The sequence below is a fragment of the Canis aureus genome, chromosome 16, assembly GCF_053574225.1.
Source record: "Canis aureus isolate CA01 chromosome 16, VMU_Caureus_v.1.0, whole genome shotgun sequence".
NCBI lineage: Eukaryota > Metazoa > Chordata > Mammalia > Carnivora > Canidae > Canis > Canis aureus.
This window is the reverse complement of record NC_135626.1, coordinates 33,339,087-33,354,302: the sequence shown is the minus strand read 5'-3', so window position 1 is coordinate 33,354,302 and position 15,216 is coordinate 33,339,087. Positions and strand designations below refer to the sequence as shown.

At 38.8% G+C, this 15,216-nt stretch overlaps 1 protein-coding gene across 3 annotated transcripts in view; it reads right to left on the bottom strand.

Annotated features, from left to right (window-relative positions):
• The window catches only part of CA10 (carbonic anhydrase 10), a 473,876-nt gene that overhangs the window by 453,960 nt on the left and 4,700 nt on the right, over nucleotides 1-15,216 (bottom strand). The gene's annotated exons all lie outside the window — the stretch shown is intronic.

The following is a 15,216-nucleotide window of genomic DNA, read 5'->3' as shown; positions in this document are numbered from 1 at the left end:
AATATGGTCTGACCTTCACATTCCCTAAAGAGGAGGGTTATTTTTTCAAAGAGTTGGCAGCAGAACTGTACTCTCAGAAAGCTAGCTCTTTCCCTGCCAAGCTGCCATCCCCAGCACAAACCATCCCTTAGGGGAGGGTGGCTTCCCTTCAGAATGTTTGCCTGGGCAAGGCCAGAGCTACTCCAAGCTCCTCTGACAGCAAAGGAAGTTTTACAAATCCAAATCAGCACAAACTAAGAGTTCTTTTTTGGTTTCTGACAGTCGTAGGTACTTAAGGAACTGCCTCCTTGGGGTGATCAAGACTGTCAAGACACCCCCAAAAGTCAAGATAATTCTGTAGTTCAAAAGCCTCAAGGCTTTGAAAAATAATTATTTTCATATATAATTTAACTATTCTTTCATATATAATTTCATAGATTTCATATATAATTTAACTAATCTTTTTGAAGAAAATGGATGACCCAGGCACTCAGTTTATTATTCTATCTGTTGGAAACACTCTAATCAATTGTTTGTATTAGGGGTTGCAATTTTTTTCTGTACATGGCCAAACAGTAAACATTTTAGGCATTTCAGGCAATACAGTCTCTGTTGTAGCTACTCAAGTCTGCTGCTGTGGTATAAAAACAGCCTAAGACAAATGAAAGAATGAGCATGGCTGTGTTCCAAGAAAACTTTGTTTATGATGCTAAGCAGCAAGCCAGGTTTGGCTTCCAGGCTACTGTCTGCTGAGCCCTGTCCTAAGTGGTAGTATCTCTAACAGGGACTAGGTAGGAAGAGGTAATAAAACTCAAATCAACAGACACTACTTGGAATATCTGCAAACAATCTTGTAATTATCACTACAGATTGGGGAGTAAAACCTACCCAACCAGCATGCTGTGCTAGGAGCAAGACCACAAAACACAAGTAGACTAGATGTGTCTTGACCACCAGGAGTTTTCCATCTGACAGAGGGAGGAAGACAGGTCAGTTAATGAGCAGCACTGGAGACAGGAAGAGCCAGTGGGGTGCACAGAACCAAGGAGGCCCTTCTAATGTGATGGATCGCTACAGCCTTTATAGAGAAGGAGCCTACCCCCCCGCTTCTGAACTTACGAGATGCGTATGGTTCAGGTGGGTGAAAACCAGGTGGGGAAATACAACGAGCAAAGGCACAGGGTATGTATGTGCGAAGTGTGTTTGCAGGATGGAGAGTAAGCAAGCTGGAGCAAAGCTGGAAGGAGAATGAGAGACAACATTTCAGCATCAGTTTTCACAGCGCGTACTCTTTTCGTAGAATCAGGGGGAGATGTGAAGGTTTCTACAGCAATGTTCCCTACAAAGCAGGTAACTCAAAGAATCTGCTTCCTCTGCAGAGATGGTGTGGCTGGCTGCAAGCACGTTATGAATGTCATGTTACTAATGGGTCACATTTATTAAGCTAATAAGTTACTACATGCCCAATCATGACATCCTAAGTGCTTTACTTTCATATGCCATTTAACACTTACCAAAAAAATCAGAGGCGGTTTTTTTTATCCCCATCTTACAGATTAGAAAACAGAGATGTGCAAGAAGTTCATTTATTCCAAGTCTTTCGGCTTGGAAGGGGCAATGTGTGGGTTTAAACCTAGGTCTGTCTCAAATAGCTAACCAATCCATTCAAATATATTTCTGTGTTTTAATAGTTAAATGATACATTTTTTAAAACCTCATTTCTAAATTGTCTCTTCCAAGTGTTTCCCTACTCAAAAATCCCCAATACTATAATTACATTTCTTATCTTTTCATCTTCCTACTAATTATTTTTTAAGAGCGACAGATTCGTAATTAAAGATTTAGAAATTTAAATTCTGTTCGAATTTTATCCAATATGAGTTCACTAATTTAGCATAAAATTGTGATTTTTTTCATCAATCCCATATCTATCCATCTACATACATAATTATTTTAATGTAGCTTTTGTCTACATGTTAGGCAGGACTTGCTTTAAAGCATATAAACCGTGTATTTATCTTACATGACTTTTGTTCAATCATAATAGCAGAATAAAATTTCAAATAACTAAAAATGCTTATAAGTAAAGACTTAGAGGAAAACAAACTATTAATAATAGTTGCATTGAGGTTATGTGATTATAGATAATCTGTTTTCTATTCTTCTCTCAATTACTTAAAATTGGGTTATATTAGGGTTATACTTTTAAACTGTAATCATGTAAAAATGTTCTCTAAAAAATATTATGGAACAACACATTGGGATCTAGTCTAATATGCAATTAATAAAATAACTTCCTGGGCAGCCTGGGTGGCTCAGCGGTTTAGCACCGCCTTCAGCCCAGGGCCTGATCCTGGAGACCTGGGATCGAGTCCCACATCAGGCTCCTTGCATGGAGCCTACTTCTTCTGCCTGTGTCTCTGCCTCTCTCTCTCTCTCTCTGTATTTTTCATGAATAAATAAATAAAAATATTTGAAAAAATAAAATAACTTCCTAATGCAAAAAGGGACTATGTTCTGTGAAGTTTCCATTCTTCCTTACATGTACCTAGAGCTATTAGCTTTCATTAATTCACTGGGCTCTAATATCAGGCTAGCTGCTGTGAGTGTATCTTCAGCTCTTCTAAATTCAATCAATTTAAGAGAAACAGGAGTAGGGGTTTAGTGGATTAGCCACAACAGGCCATTAATCTCCCCATCCTCAGCTGTAATCCAGGCTCTACCAACGTGATTGGGGAAAAAAATCTCACAAAAAACCCCAACACTCAGGAAAGCTCCCAAGCTGGCTCCCTAGAGACAAATATGCTTAGGTCACAGTTTGCTTGTCTTTACTTAACATCAGTACAGCATTTTTCATCTGTCCGACTTCTTGTTGGTTTTTCTTTTATGCCTTTTGCTGAAATTCTCAGATCAGATATATTTGAAAGGAAACCATGTCGCAATCCCAGGAATAGATCAGCATTTAATTATCATTTAAAAAATTATTCTCTCAAGTGGCTATAAAACATAAATCAAAACTATCGTTTCAGGTTGCAAATTTGTTTAAAAAAAAAAAACATGGTTAAGGTTACCATGTGCATAAATTAGTGGTTGGGGAAGCTGGCAAGATTGAATAATGGAAAAGAAAATAGAGCGACCAAATTCCAGTAAGAAATGAGCAAAGGATAGTTTTAGAACATGTAAATATTATATCTCCTATCACAAATGGATTAGAACCTAATACCTCATTTCTTTATGGTTCTGGCCAATAAGCCAACATTTGCTCATGCATCAAGCAAGAAAAACCATGAGCAAGTTTCTGACTCAGGGTTTTGTTTATGCCACCAATCTCAAGGCCAAATATTTACTGGATTCCATGAGATCATATACCTATATGAAGGCCTTGATAAATCTAAACTCTATTTGTAATATGAAAATAATGTGGCATTAATTATATATATATATATATTTTTAGTTATTAAAAAAATGTGGGCTAAACTCGGTAAATTGCCTCTGAAGATCATTTTATGAAAAAGACAGGACTGTCTTCTGTCTTATTACCTTTAAAATATTCCCCAAACATCCTAGCTTCCCCTGGTGAATCAGATTCAACCAACCTCAACTGATTATATGTTATGTGCAGGCATTGTGTTAAACACTTTCACATGAATTGGCTCATTTAATCCCCATGTTTTACATGATATTGCCAAATTCCTTTCCTAATTTTGCCCAACATCTTTTGTTCTTTCAGCTTCAGCCATAACAATACAAAACCATTTATCAAGTGCATTCTATGTGCTAAGCACTATGCTGAGTTTTAAAATTTCAGTCTCTCTTAACTCCAAAGACAAATGTTTTTACTTCCAGTCTACGAAAGAGAATACTAAAGATTAGAGATTTTAAGTAACTTCCCAAGGTCACAAAACACGAGGTGAAGTTTTAAGACTCCAAAATACAGACCACATGGTTTTCAGTATTTGCTTTGATGAAGTAATCAATGATAACCATTTGACTACTTCCAAGGGTCTTACTAGGAGCTAGAAGGTCATCTTACAAGTATAGTTTGGGTTATTTTCGCATCCCACACCTTATCTGATACTTGCCAATCTCAGGAGTCATCTGCCACTCTCCTGCCCACTCACAGTCATGAAAGTTCTTCCTGCAATTTAATCTTGCTGCCTCGACATTTCCAGAACTGAGAAAGTTTAGCATCACAGCAAACTTGTATAACTTCCTGTAAAAGTCTCTTACTATTATAAAATTTCCAAGTTGGAAAGGGACCTAGATATTATCTAGTCTAATACCCTTATTTAAAAGGAAAAAACCGGGGCCCAAGCCAATAAAATAATTTCCCCCAAACCACAGTGCTGGTAGCAGCAAAGCTAACACTAACATCAATGTTTCCTAATTTCTATTCCATTAATCTTTTCTGCCATCCACCTGATTTGCTCTTCCCTATAATTTATAGAAATATGTTCTTGGAACAATATTTAAGATGTCTCAAAATTCTGGATTTAGGAAGGTTTTTTTTCCTTGTTCTTAACCATCGTTTCCTGTCATCTGACTTATTAAGCAAAGTAACATTTTGAAATACTGTTTGGTTTTTGCTTAATAGTTCCTGGGGTGGGCCACTGTTGAAAGGATCTTTGAAAGTTTAATCACTATTCTATATGCTTGTTTACTTCCTCAAGGAATTCAGGTGTACTCCTGGAGACTTATAAAAAAGTTGCACATTACTAAAGGATGTATTATGGTAAAACCATAAACATTTCATACTGTTTTACCCAGTTATCACAATTATCACAATACTGGGATAATTTTAAAGAAATAGTTCAATAGAAATAAATATCTATACCTCTTTGACATTAGCCATAGCAACTTCCTTCTAGATATGTCTCCTGAGGCTACGGAAATAAAAGCAAAAATAAACTATTGGAACTTAATCAAAACAAAAAAGCTTCTATGCAGCAAAAGAAATAATTAGCAACACTAAAAGGCGACCTACAGAATTGGAGAAGATATTTGCAAATGACGTATCTGATTAGTGTCCGAAATACATAAAGAACTTATAAAACTCCATACCCAAAATCAAATAATCCAATTAAAAAATGGGCAGAAGGCACGATTACACATTTTTTCCAAGGAAGACATACAGATGGCCAACAGACACATGAAAAGATGCTCAACATCACTAATCATCAGGGAAATACAAATCAAAACCACAGTAAGATATCACCTTACACCAGTCAGAACGACTAAAATAAAAAACACAAGGAACAACAAGTATTGGTGAGGATGTGGAGAAAACATAGCCCTCTTGCACTGTTGGTGGGATTGCAAACTGTTGCAGGCACTCCAGAAAACACTATGAAGTTTTCTCAAAAAGTTAAAAAAAAAAAAAAAAAGAACTACCCCACAATCCAGCAAATGCACTACCATTACCCAAGAATACAAAAATACTAATTCAAATGGATGCATGCACCCTGATATTTATAGCAGTATGATCTACAATTACAGAAACCACCCAAGTGTCCACTGGCTGATGAATAGACAAAGAAGAGAAGTGTGTATATACATACTCACATATATACAATATATCCAAGAATATATATATTTCATTATATATAATGGAATATTACTTGGCCATCAAAAAGAATGAAATCTTGCCATTTGCAACAATTTGGATAGACCTAGAGAGTACTATGCTCAGTAGAATAAGTCAGAGAAAGACAAATACCATATGATTTCACTCTTATATGAAAGTTAGAAAACAAAACAAATGAGTAAAGGGGGAAAAAAGAGAAAGAAAGGCAAACTAAAAAACAGATTCTTCACTATAAAGAACAAACTGATGGTTACCAGAGGGAAACTGGGTGGGAGGATAGGTGGAATAGGTGATGGGGATGAAGGAGTACACACTTACTGTGATGAGCACCGGGTATAGTGTGGAAGTGTTGAATCACTATAGTGTACATCTGAAACTAATATCACAGCATATGCTAACTGGAATTTAAATAAGAACTTAAAAAAAGAAATATTTACAGACAAAAAAACATATACCCCCAAAAATGGCAAAAGCTAGAAACACAGTTCTCAAAAGCAGAGAAAAAAGATAAATATAAATGATGGTATTTTCGATGAATAAATTATATGGAACTATTACAAAGTCATGAACAATAAGGTGGCAGATACCAACTAATAGTTCATCAAACCATTTTCCCTCAGCAACTCAACAAGTCTAGCCTACGATTCCCAAGCTCTTCTGCAATAAGAGGTGGTCATGTGACTGAAAATGATGTGCACAGCTTTCCCGCTTGGTCCATAAAATCTCTCTCATGATCCTTCTCCATATGCTTTTTCCCCATCTGCTGGAGAAACACTGGAAGGGACAACACTGGGAGCCCTATCTTGAAGAGAACAGAGCCTCCATCAGCCTTGAGACTTCCAAGTCACTATAAAGACAAGATTCCTTCCCTTTTATTCCTCCATCTTCACCATGCCCTTATATACCTTACACACACACACACACACACACACATGCATACACGTGCACACACACACACACACACATGCATTGACACCAATGAACAATTAATGTGAGCAGGAAGTAAGCTTCTACTGTGTTAGGTCATCAAGATTTCGCTATCACAAAGTCTGGGATTTCTTGAGCTGACATAACTAGGAAGCAACATGGAAAAATACTTAATACAGTGTAAAGTTAAAAAAAAAAGAAAAAGAATAAAGATTTAAGGTTGAAAAGATGTTGGAACTGCAAACTTTGGCAAATAAAAATTCAGTCTATAAGAAATGTTTGTTTTCCTCAATTTCCTTTGATACTGTGATTGAGCATTAAAATTAACCCACTGACTTCCAGCATCACTCCTGTGTGTAGCGCCCAAACACCAACATATGCAGTCCCCAACTCACAAGGAGCACTGATCAAGGAGGGGCATTTCACTTGAACACACCTTCAGCGTGGACGGCAAATGCACAGATACAACTCTTCATTCATTCATTTGTTCAACAGCTCCTGCCTTTAGATGGGATACAAGACTTTACCTGGCTCAGTCAAGCTGCCATTTCAGCAGTCATAAGAATAGGAGAGGGGAAAAAAATAAAGGGTGCCACCAACTTATGCACTTAAAATGCATAAGAGTCTCATTTAGCCACAACATAGCACTTCAAAGACACAGGTCAAAAAGCCGCCAAGAACTTCTTCACCACAGTGGAAAAACGGGGATGGAGCTTGTTACAGACACAAAAAATAATGACTTCCCTACTTTATATTTCATTTGGCAGGTGTTAGAGCCCCTGGGACTTATTGCTGGTATCATCACGGTGATCGAAAGAGTCAGCCATCCAGTGACACTCCTATTCACACTGGGGCTATACTCGCAGGAATGCATTACTTGCAGATGCCTCACTTTCTGTTAGTATCATTGCCATGTATCTATGGAGAAGATAAAGGTAGGAGCCTTTTTTCTGTAAGCTCCCCTTATTTCTGTCTGTAATTAAATCAACAAGCAAACTAACAACAAACCATCCAACTGAGCATTTCCCCACAGCTGTAGAGATGACCTAGAAGATTATAGGCAGAATGCGCAGCCGGGAAGAGCAAATTTCTAATATCCCTTCAATTTCTAGGGCCTAGAGTCTCCCCACTGGTATGAACTACTGGGCAACACCACAGTTCTGTTGCAGAAGGCCAGAGGGAGAAGTCAAATTCTCTGACACAAGATTGCAAATACCTTAAGAACCAGAGTCCAGAAAAGCGTGGGTGGGCTTTTTTGCTAAAGCACTCTGGAGCAATGCTATGGGACAGGGAGCTTTCTCAAGTGCCGGCTTCTCAAGCTGGAATCCAACAACAAGAAAGTGCCATATCCTAAGTGATGTCCTTTAATAGGAACGAGATGACATGGAAAAGGGAACAACAATGCATCCCCTGATCCTCGGTTGTCCTGGCTCAAGTCTCACAGTGTGGAATCACAGAACACAAAGAAGCCAAAATACATTTTAAACAACTCCAAGTGCCTCAACTAACACTGAGCTTGTCTAATGCAGATATGAGTTGAGTCTTAGAAGGAAATAGAAAGCTATCGAATATGTTGCTCCCCAGGGAAAGTTCCAGTTCTCTCTGACTCTGCATGCTCAAAGAACCCCATGGGGTAGAAGTTAAAGGGCAGCTAACAGAGATCTTCTTCCTTGCCCTCTCTCCTGGCCTCAAATCTTGTCTCCCATTCTCCCATGAAAGCCATTCTAAACCACTTCTTGTTATTCATTTATGTATTAATTCAGTCATTCATTATTGAGTATGTACTAAATGAAAGGCACTGGTTAGAGCAATGGGGAAAAAACCCACAATATTTATGTATCACCTACTATACATTCTACAAGGACAAAGATCGTGGGGGCTTTGCTCACTACAGTTGCCTGGTCCAGCACCTCCCTCAAAGGAGGCATTCATTAGCATTTGATGAAGAAATGACCTGGCATGGTAAACACTAGGGGTAGGGGGCAGGGCCCTCCCATAGATATATCACTTTAGATATTCATTTCAAGAATCCTGTGGGAGTATTTATTATTATCCCAACCTCACAGAGGAAGAATGGCCTCTTTCACTCCGTAAGTGCTGCCATCAAAATTGTTTTCCTTGAGGGTGACAGGTAGCTGTGTGTGGTAGGAAGAGGGGCCAGCGGAAGGGGAATATGTTGACTCATATCCTTCAGTAAATGTGTTTATTCCAATGCTGGCATTGCTGCCAAATGTGTTGTGAAACCAGCAGGACTTGGCTCTGGAAAACTCACCAGAAAGTCACAGGCTTCATTTCCTATTGCCAGCCCCTTCAGCCACTGGCCATGAAGTATTGGACAAAGTTAAAGATTAATTCTGCATTTGCTGTGACAAAGGTCACAGATGAGGAGAAAAGGCATTGGTAGGCTGTCTCCTTCACAGCCACTGACAATCCCTCTGCCGCCATCCTGATGGTACCTTCATGCAAATGTAATCAAACCCAAACACTGGCTCTGCCATTACCACACCAATCTCGTTAATAAACAGCAATTACAGTTTGTTGTCAATGTACTCTCTGACCATCTCTTACCACTCACAGTTCCCCACCCCAATCCCTGCATGATGTAAACCCTCTCAAGTTTTGTTTAGGGTTCCATGAGACGAAAACTGAAAAAAGTTATAGGAAAGACTCAATTATCAAAGAGAAGAAGAAAATTGGCATACTGCAAACTCCAGGGTCAGTCAGTAGGGTTCTGTTTTTTTCCTAGTATTTAAAAAATGGGGACTAAGTAAGGGGATAAATCCTGTAATGCATATCTGGATTATTTCAGAAGTTTCTGGGAAGCCACCTGGAACTAGAGGTAACACTGGAAAAGAACCAGTGATCTGGGCCCAAAAGAAGCATAGCTGGACCTGAGCCCAAAACTTTAACCCTGACTCATCTGCTTCCAATAAAGTAAAAGACGTAGCAAGAGCTACTTCTTGGGCCTTTAAAGGCCTTCCCTGCACAGAGAGGTGCAAGGGTGGTTTTTATCAACAATGTATGTATGCAATATGTTACTGTTATTAGAATCTTATCTCCCCAACCTCCTGGATCTCAATCTAATCCATCACACCTCACTCTCTAGGGGTGCCATACTGACCTCTTGACAGCCTCCTGAATTCATGTTTGTCTTATCTAGTAGTCCTGTCTTTGCAAAAGTTCTTTCTTGTGATCACCGCCCCCACCCCCCACCCCCAACCCTGTCATGCTTCTCCTGGTCAATCAGCAAAAATCCTCCACCTCTCAAGACTCAGCCTAGGCATCTTATAACACTACGTTCCTCCCTCCCTCCCATCTCTGGAATGAATCAGACTTCCCTTCTCAATACTTATAGGATTCTGCTGTCACTACTAATATTTTTCAAATTAGTCTCTTACTAGATTGTGAATTGCTGGAGGGAAAGGTCCATGTCTGACTCATTCCTGTTGGATCCCCATGACCTTACGTATAGTGCACCCTCCATACATCCTGAATGATTAAGTGGACAAAGGAAGACATTTTATTTTAGGTCTCTACACTTGATCTATTGTAACTGGACCTTCGAGAGGATAAAATGGGTATATAATTTAGTGGGCCATGAGTACACTCTCCCAAGTGAACGTGGAGTCTATTGGAAAGACGAGTGCAGAGTAGAATAAGGTAAAACTGCTGTAACATGCTTTGCAGTGCTTCAAGCATCTGCTGCATGTCAACTAGGACATCTATTGCTTGGTGCACAATCTTCATGGCACAAAAGCATGCATAGATGATTCATCTCTGTTAGCCTTGTGTCTAATGTTAAAGACATTACTATTAATGTTATGCTCGTTATTCAAGTACAAAATTGGAGACATTTGCATTTGCTTCACATGAAAATACCAAATCTCAAAGATTAGGGTAAACCAGGTCCATAACAGATAGGACAACTGACTTTTTTTTTTTTTTTAAAGGTCTGTCACTCAGAATGTTCCATAATGGCCTAATTAATCTATTAGACCAGTATTTTTAAAATGGGTTTTGTGAGCAAGAATAAAGGCTGACAAGAAGACAAGGAACTGGTTTTCTAAATTATTGCTTATTGCAATCAGAATTTTAAAAGAATTCCACATAAGCCTTTTTTAATGTCATTTTCCTAACCTTCACCTTAGCTCCTCATATCATAACTAAAAGATAAAGTCTAAACTTCTGTTGCTGGCTAACAAAACCCTCCACACTGGCCCCAGATTATTCTTCCAGTCCTGTCTCCAGTCATTTATTCCAGCCCATCCACTCCATATCCACTCCTATGTCCAATCAACCAACTTCTGATCCTTGATTTTTTTTCATTCCTTGTCTATCAACCTACTATTCTTGCTTCATGGTATGTCTTTTTTTTTTTTTTTTATGTTCTTTTGAAACCTCAGGTATTCCTCCAACCTTGTTCAAATGCCTTTTCCTCTATGAATCCCTTCTCTTCCCCACTTGTATCCACTTCTATCCCCTGACATGTATCATCTTAGAAAAACCAAGGACCAGGTGTTCATTTTTGTGATTCCTATGCCTGATACATTGTTAGCTGGCAATACTATTTTGTTGAACCCTAAAGAAATGACTGAATTATTTATTGGAATTTATAAGAACAGGTCTGAAGTGTCAATAAGGATAGTTACTGATGACAATGATGGTGATGATTTTATGAGAGTAGCTCTCATTCACTGAGTTGACTACTACTACATGTCAGGTGCCATGGGGGCATCTTACGTATATTTTCTCCAATCCTCACTTTGCAGATTTTATAGAGGCATAGAGAAGTTAAAGAACTTGTCTAAGGGGGTGCGTGGTGGCTCAGTGGTTGAGCTTCTGCCTTTGGCTCAAGTCATGATCCCTGGGTCCTGGAATTGAGTCCCACATGGGGCTCCCCACAGGGAGCCTGCTTCTCCCTCTGCCTATGTCTCTGCCTCTCTCTGTGTCTCTCATGAATAAATAAATAAAATCTTTTTTTTAATAAATAAAACCTTTAAAAAAATAACTCCTCTAAGACCCCACAGAGGGAGAAAATGCCCAAGGGAGGGATATTATGTACAGGCCTATCTTGATTCCAAAGCCCATGCTCACTCTCATATGATATGTGCGATTTGACCCATGGTAGATGTATTCCAGGTACCACGTTAGCATTTTACAGATGCTCCTTACAATTACCCTGTAGGATCAACACCCTTAGGAAGTTAAGTATCATCTCCATTTTACAGATGAGAAAGTTGAAGTGTCCCCCAAAACCCAACCATCTACAATCCCAGTAGCCTACAAACTATGCAAAGTACCGCAGTAGCTAGAAACTTGCAACCCAAATTTAAAGCCCAAATAAATATTAGGATTTCAAACAAGTTCAATCTATTGAACGCATGCAAAGATCCACAATAAAAAAAATTAAAATCACCGTAAAATTAAATATCTGAACACACTCCATACTCTCAACTCAACAGCTCCTAACGTGGGGTCATCCCAACTTGCCAGTGTCATAAAGTGAACCTTTTATTCCAATTGGGACTGTCTTCCCTGTATGTCACTGATTCCTATCCCTCTTCTTTGGATGATGTAGTCCTTCCATCTCTTCTCTCCAAAACCCCAACATCTATCCAATATCCTCCTTTTCCTTCACATCTGGACTTCTCTTCTGCAGCATGTATGTCATTTACAAAACAATAGGCATTTTTCTTGTTTCATATCACTATACCTATTGTGTATTACAACTTTGCTGTCATATCTTAACTATTAAGCATTATTCATACTATTTTACCTCACTCTACATTATTTGTATCTCAGCTTTGAGTTTGTAACTATACCTTAAGCATGGATCATTCCATAATGTAGTAAAGACACAAATACTTTACATTTGCACCAAGAACATTCAGGATCTCCCTCTGTAGTTTCCCTCAGCAATTCACTGAAATGGGCAAAGACGTTACCGTTTTTATTTTACAGATGAGGAAACTAAGATTCTAAGAGGCTAAAGGAATCACCCAAAGAGGTAATTAAGCAAGTAGTTTGACTGCAGGGTGGGTCTTCTAACTTCCATATTCCTTCTACAAAGGCTTGCCACCATACATATTTATGATGCCTGGATCTCTTCCTGACCTAAATCCTAGGTCCAAATATGTAATGCTTAATCAAGGTGAAAAGTTGAGGTATTAGGGACTGATGTAGGTCTAGGATGGAAATCAAACTTCCCCTCCACCCTGAGAAAACTGACATCTCCACATTGGCATCTCTCTTTATTCCAGGGGTTTTATATTACTCAGATGGACGAGAAAATCCCATCTATGATGACGGTATCTGTCAGTGACTGGGCTATATGACATCACATGGCAAACTGCATTTAAAGAAAGCACACCACCAATGAGATCATCAGATAAGTAGTCTTTGCTGGGATGAGGGCTCTTTTTGTATTCAATGGAATGTTCTCTTTCAAGTCCTATTGACAGTATACGTAGTTTGCCATCTTGGAAGCACTTTAAAGCTGGGTTAATACAGAGTTTACAAGCAGAAAGAAGAACATTCTGTTGCTCCCCAAGGTAATAAGTACTATGTTGTTCCCAGGTGATTTATTAAACTTTCCAAGCCTCACCTCAGTACTGGGCTCACAGAGATAAAGTGGGTTTTACTCATAATACTCACCAAAGCCCAATGCTACCAGTCTCATTTATATGAGAAGGAAAATTAAGAGTTCAAAGTTGTTAAGCCAAGGCCTCCTTTAAAGTAGGATCCATGCTCAATGTTATAAAATGTGCTTGCTCATGATTTTCTGTTTTGCTTTTAAACAAGTTGAAAGTGAAGATGGTAAAGGCTGTTCTTTCATGGCTTCACAAACCTGTGAAATGCCTGATTTGTAGGGGAAAAATTATATTAATGCAAGCTTCCTATGCCTCAGATATTGTGCAAAGTGAAAAACAATGAGCACGTTTAATTTAATCCATGTAACAAAAGTATGAGGTATGTGCTATTATCCCCTTTCTATGTGTAAAGACACCGAAGTGAAACCATTTTAATTTTCCAATTAGGAAAACAATGTATGAAATATTCCTTGCTTATAGGGATTGCTGATCATAAGATGCTGGTGGCAAACCTGGGCAATAGTCTCAGCTGTTTGATGGACAGTCATACACAACTCAAATGCTACCTTATTTCTAGTACTGAACTGTAATCACCCTAAACTTCCACTTCCAAACTAAGACTCTCATCTATTTAACATAACTCATTCGTTCAATCTGGAGACATCACTAAAAAAAAATACTGAAAAGAAACATTCAAAAGAAACCTTGAGCCAAAAGGAAATGATATATTGAATTCTGACTCAGTTAGACCTGGATGTGAATCCTGTATGCTGAAGCACTGTGGGCTTTGGCTGCCTCAGCTTTAAAGTATCCTACAGACTCTAAGAAGAGATGAATTAAAATATGTGCAATGTTATATAATATAAATGAAAGCAACATATAATTCTAATTGTTATTGCTCTTATTATTATGAATAAAGTAACAAAGAAGCGAAGTGACATAGAGGCAAATAGGATGTGTTGTGGAAATTAAATCAGACAGCTGTCTTTGGACCAGGAAATTCTCTCCTGGCGCGGCTAAGCATTCATTCTCGCTGATCTGAGCTGCTTTTGTAAGAATGGAATGGTGCTCTAGCTAGCACAGGGAAAAATCATCCTGGTTTTCTCTCTCTCTCTCTCTCTCTCTCTCTCTCTCTCTCTCCCCCTCCCTCCCTCCCTCTCGCTCTCCTTCTCTCCTCTTCACAGATTTTCGCTGCCTTACACTTTCGGCAAAATGACATCTGAATCTGATGTGGAACAGAAGAACTCCCAGATCATGGCATTCCCTCTTAAACCTAGCTGTGCTGTCCTTAAGTAGCCAAAATGGATACGATCTCGCAAATGGAAGGCACACATGCTACATCCCCAACAGTTAAGTGTGGTCAAGCTGACCCCCAGTCCCATATGCTGACAGCTTCATCACAACCAAAGGATTAGTTCAGAGCCATCAAACATACCAAGGCCAGGGCTCTGTATTTTAAGAAATATATCCACACAGACCCAAGGAGAAAAAGCTTTGGATACACTTAATTTGCAGCAATGGGGAGGGGTAAGGGTAGGAATCCTTGATTAACAAAACACTAAGCCACAAAGCACCAGAGCATTCCTGAAAGCCTATGCTACCAAGTGAAATTCAGTCACTAGAGGCCAGATCTACCGCCAAAATTTTCCTTCTGCAAAATGTTTACACTGCAGACTTTTGCTGACCTTTTCCAGTAATGAAGTCAACCCTTTCAATGCATCAATCACTGATGCCTGGTAACTCAGGAAGAATTAGTACCCATTTACCGGGGAGGGTAATTCATCCCAAGATGGAAGAGAGGTGCTTTGTTTTTAATTTTTTTTAATTTAAGATTTAGTAGGTTCTATGATCACAGGGTTATGTTCCTTTTGGTAAAGCTCAGTTGTGAGTAAATTAAAACTGCAAATCACAGAAACAGAAATGAAAGACCCACTAAACTCTCCCTGAGCCACAATTATTCAACCTTAGTGCACTGCATAACTACACCTCTTAAGGCTGCTTGATGGGGAAAAAAGTCTCCCAAATTGTGGCAACTATGAATTGTAGTTATATTACTAATCAGAATTAATACATGGATATCACTGAATGAGTAGTTGTTTTAGGAGGGAGGCCACCTTGGCCCTGGACAAAGAACAG